This window comes from Natator depressus, chromosome 28, assembly GCF_965152275.1.
Source record: "Natator depressus isolate rNatDep1 chromosome 28, rNatDep2.hap1, whole genome shotgun sequence".
Taxonomy (NCBI): domain Eukaryota; kingdom Metazoa; phylum Chordata; order Testudines; family Cheloniidae; genus Natator; species Natator depressus.
Genome location: NC_134261.1, coordinates 9,612,420 through 9,617,419, shown reverse-complemented (window position 1 = coordinate 9,617,419; position 5,000 = coordinate 9,612,420). Strand labels below are relative to the sequence as shown.

Below are 5,000 nucleotides of genomic sequence, written 5' to 3'. Positions count from 1 at the left end.
GACCTGGTGGCCGGACGGGAATTAAGCCCGGAGCCCGGGGCAGGGCGACCCCGGACGGACGGGGCTCCGCCGGCCCCTGCCCGCGGGGGCTGGCTCCGGGTTGACCTGGTGGCCGCTCGGGACTTAAGCCCGGAGCCCGGGGCAGGGCGACCCCGGACGGACGGGGCTCCGCCTGGCCCCTGCCCGCGGGGGCAGGCTCCGGGTTGACCTGGTGGCCGGACGGGGAATAAGCCCGGAGCCCGGGGCAGGGCGACCCCGGACGGACGGGGGTCCGCCTGGCCCCTGCCGGCGGGGGCAGGCTCCGGGTTGACCTGGTGGCCGGACGGGAATTAAGCCCGGAGCCCGGGGCAGGGCGACCCCGGACGGACGGGGCTCCGCCGGCCCCTGCCCGCGGGGGCTGGCTCCGGGTTGACCTGGTGGCCGCTCGGGACTTAAGCCCGGAGCCCGGGGCAGGGCGACCCCGGACGGACGGGGCTCCGCCTGGCCCCTGCCCGCGGGGGCAGGCTCCGGGTTGACCTGGTGGCCGGACGGGGAATAAGCCCGGAGCCCGGGGCAGGGCGACCCCGGACGGACGGGGGTCCGCCGGCCCCTGCCCGCGGGGGCAGGCTCCGGGTTGACCTGGTGGCCGCTCGGGACTTAAGCCCGGAGCCCGGGGCAGGGCGACCCCGGACGGACGGGGGTATGCCGGCCCCTGCCCGCGGGGGCAGGCTCCGGGTTGACCTGGTGGCCGGTTTGCTTTCGGGCCACCAGGTCAACCCGCTGCCTGTATGGGGTTGACCTGGTGGCCGCTTTCCTTCCCGGCCACCAGGTCAACCCGCTGAATGTATGGGGTTGACCTGCTGGCCGCTTTCCTTCCCGGCCACCAGGTCAACCCGCTGAATGTATGGGGTTGACCTGCTGGCCGCTTTTCTTCCCGGCCACCAGGTCAACCCGCTGAATGTATGGGGTTGACCTGCTGGCCGCTTTCCTTCCCGGCCACCAGGTCAACCCGCTGAATGTATGGGGTTGACCTGCTGGCCGCTTTCCTTCCCGGCCACCAGGTCAACCCGCTGAATGTATGGGGTTGACCTGCTGGCCGCTTTTCTTCCCGGCCACCAGGTCAACCCGCTGAATGTATGGGGTTGACCTGCTGGCCGCTTTCCTTCCCGGCCACCAGGTCAACCCGCTGAATGTATGGGGTTGACCTGCTGGCCGCTTTCCTTCCCGGCCACCAGGTCAACCCGCTGAATGTATGGGGTTGACCTGCTGGCCGCTTTCCTTCCCGGCCACCAGGTCAACCCGCTGAATGTATGGGGTTGACCTGCTGGCCGCTTTCCTTCCCGGCCACCAGGTCAACCCGCTGAATGTATGGGGTTGACCTGCTGGCCGCTTTCCTTCCCGGCCACCAGGTCAACCCGCTGAATGTATGGGGTTGACCTGCTGGCCGCTTTCCTTCCCGGCCACCAGGTCAACCCGCTGAAAGTATGGGGTTGACCTGGTGGCCGCTTTCCTTCCCGGCCACCAGGTCAACCCGCTGAAAGTATGGGGTTGACCTGGTGGCCGCTTTCCTTCCCGGCCACCAGGTCAACCCGCTGCCGGCATGGGGTTGACCTGCTGGCCGCAGAGGGGCAGGCTCCGGGTTGACCTGGTGGCCGGACGGGGATTAAGCCCCGGCTCGGAGCAGGGCAAGCCCGGGCGGAGGGGGGTCCGCTTGGCCCCTGCCCGCGGGGGCAGGCTCCGGGTTGACCTGGTGGCCGGTTTGCTTTCGGGCCACCAGGTCAACCCGCTGAATGTATGGGGTTGACCTGCTGGCCGCTTTCCTTCCCGGCCACCAGGTCAACCCGCTGAATGTATGGGGTTGACCTGCTGGCCGCTTTCCTTCCCGGCCACCAGGTCAACCCGCTGAATGTATGGGGTTGACCTGCTGGCCGCTTTCCTTCCCGGCCACCAGGTCAACCCGCTGAATGTATGGGGTTGACCTGCTGGCCGCTTTCCTTCCCGGCCACCAGGTCAACCCGCTGAATGTATGGGGTTGACCTGCTGGCCGCTTTCCTTCCCGGCCACCAGGTCAACCCGCTGAAAGTATGGGGTTGACCTGCTGGCCGCTTTCCTTCCCGTCCACCAGGTCAACCCGCTGAATGTATGGGGTTGACCTGCTGGCCGCTCTGCTTCCCGGCCACCAGGTCAACCCCCTGCCGGTATGGGGTTGACCTGCTGGCCGCAGAGGGGCAGGCTCCGGGTTGACCTGGTGGCCGGCAGGGACTTCAGCCCCAGGGCCCCTGGCAGGGCGACCCTGCCCTTGTTCCCCAGAAAAGGAGAGAGCTGGCTCGCAGCGGGAAAAGCTGCCTACGGCACCTGGGATTCCCAGGCGGTCACCCATCCAAGTACTAGCCAGGCCCGGGACGGTTTACCTTCCGAGATCGGACGGGATCGGGGGCCTTCCGTCCGGTATGGCCGTAGGCACTCGGCTCCGGTCCGCCTCGTCCCCTTTCCCTTACTGACTCCCCTGCCTCGGGTGGGCCCGATCCTTTTTTCCGTTTTTTTTTTTCGCTCCGGAGGCTTCATGAGCCCCCCCCCAACACCCCTTTGGGGGTCGGTGAAAATTTTTTTTTCAGACTTCCAGGGGCCCGATCCTGGCCGCGGGCACCCGGCTCCGGGCACCCGGCTCCGGGCCGCCTCGTCCCCTTTCCCTTACTGACTCCGCTGCCTCGGGTGGGCCCGATCCTTTTTTCCGTTTTTTTTTTCCGCTCCGGAGGCTTCGTGAGCCCCCCCCAACACCACTTTGGGGGTCGGTGAAAAAATTTTTTTCAGACTTCCAGGGGCCCGATCCTGGCCGCGGGCACCCGGCTCCGGGCACCCGGCTCCGGGCCGCCTCGTCCCCTTTCCCTTACTGACTCCCCTGCCTCGGGTGGGCCCGATCCTTTTTTCCGTTTTTTTTTTTTTTCGCTCCGGAGGCTTTATGAGCCCCCCCCAATACCACTTTGGGGGTCGGTGAAAAAAATTTTTCAGACTTCCAGGGGCCCGATCCTGGCCGCCGGCACCCGGCTCCGGGCACCCGGCTCCGGGCCGCCTCGTCCCCTTTCCCTTACTGACTCCCCTGCCTCGGGTGGGCCCGATCCTTTTTTCCGTTTTTTTTTTTTCGCTCCGGAGGCTTTATGAGGCCCCCCCTAACCGTTTTTGGGGTCGGTGAAAATTTTTAGTCAGACTTCCAGGGGCCCGATCCTGGCCGCGGCTTCGCAGGCTGGCCTGGGGGGGGGGGCATCTCTAGCTCCGGCCGCGGACGGCGAGACGCTCGGCCACCAGGTCAGCCCGGAGGAAAAGGCTGAAAAAAATGTCTAAGTCCCCCCGGGACACCAGGTCAACCCGGAGGAAAAGGCTGAAAAAAATGTCTAAGTCCCCCCGGGACACCAGGTCAACCCGGAGGAAAAGGCTGAAAAAAAGTCTAAGTCCCCCCGGGACACCAGGTCAACCCGGAGGAAAAGGCTGAAAAAAATGTCTAAGTCCCCCCGGGACACCAGGTCAACCCGGAGGAAAAGGCTGAAAAAAAGTCTAAGTCCCCCCGGGACACCAGGTCAACCCGGAGGAAAAGGCTGAAAAAAAGTCTAAGTCCCCCCGGGACACCAGGTCAACCCGGAGGAAAAGGCTGAAAAAAAGTCTAAGTCCCCCCGGGACACCAGGTCAACCCGGAGGAAAAGGCTGAAAAAAAGTCTAAGTCCCCCCGGGACACCAGGTCAACCCGGAGGAAAAGGCTGAAAAAAATGTCTAAGTCCCCCCGGGACACCAGGTCAACCCGGAGGAAAAGGCTGAAAAAAAGTCTAAGTCCCCCCGGGACACCAGGTCAACCCGGAGGAAAAGGCTGAAAAAAAGTCTAAGTCCCCCCGGGACACCAGGTCAACCCGGAGGAAAAGGCTGAAAAAATGTCTAAGTCCCCCCGGGACACCAGGTCAACCCGGAGGAAAAGGCTGAAAAAAATGTCTAAGTCCCCCCGGGACACCAGGTCAACCCCGAGGAAAAGGCTGAAAAAATGTCTAAGTCCCTGCTCGGCCATCAGGTCAACCCCATTCAAAGTGACGGGTTGACCTGATGGCCGGCAGTCTCACGGAAGTCCGGATGGGGTCGCCAAAAGTGCCCTCGGCCGACCGAGAGAACCAGGAGGTCGGATAGGATTTCAGATTGGTCCCCCTAAATTGGCGGTTGGATTTTTCGACTAGTTCATTTTGACGGGTGCGAGGAGATTTCTGAGAACAGGTTTTTCGGAACCTGTGAGAACCAGAGATGAGCCTCGGGGACCAATCTGCGCGTTGTACCCGATCTTGTGAGGGGGGACAGGGGCACGTTGGCAGGTGGGGCGGCCCCCGGCCCCCCCGAGCCCCCCCTTTTCCGGCTCTTTTCCTCCGGGGACCCCGTCGTCCCCTCGCACCCCCGGTGCAGGCCCGGTGGCCGGGATGCGAACTCCGACTGTCGGCGCCCCCCGGAGGGAGGGGGGGCCCGCTCCTCTCTCGCCTTCCGATCGATGTGGCGCTCACGTTCGCGACGGGAAGGGTCCTTCGCGGGCCGGCGCCCCCGACCGCAGGGGGCGTCTGGCGTTCAGGCGGATCGGGTCCCTCTTCCTCTTCGCGTCCCCGGATCCTGGGGCCGATTGGGACTTTCCTCCTTTGGGGGGGGGCCCGGGCGCGTGCCCGGCCCTCCGCGCCGTGGGGCCAGCCGGCCGAGATCTCCGCCCTGCGAGGTCGAGCGGCTCCGGCAGCCCACCCAGGGGTCCGAAAACCCAGGGAGCCGCGAGGCTCGGCAGGGCCAAACACGTCGCGAGAGCGAGCAGGGGCGCGCTGCGGTCCCCCGCCGTGCCCGACGGTCCTTCTCCAGGCACGCTCCGGGGCGCGGGCCCCGGGTGCTGGAGCCTCCGTCGGCTGTCGGTGGGACCCACGTACCGCCCTCTCGCTGGAGCCTCAGTAACCCCTGCCGCCCTCCCTGTCTGGGTCGCCGACTTCTTCTCTAGCGGGTTGCCTGGAAGGCGGCCGCGG

The 5,000-nt window shown here is 65.7% G+C and overlaps 1 non-coding gene across 1 annotated transcript; it reads right to left on the bottom strand.

Moving 5' to 3' along the window:
- Nucleotides 1-2,322: 2,322 nt before the first annotated feature.
- On the bottom strand, nt 2,323-2,441 carry LOC141979546 (5S ribosomal RNA). Its single transcript, XR_012636954.1, has one exon. It is a non-coding gene; the product is annotated as a 5S ribosomal RNA (ribosomal RNA).
- Nucleotides 2,442-5,000: the final 2,559 nt, after the last annotated feature.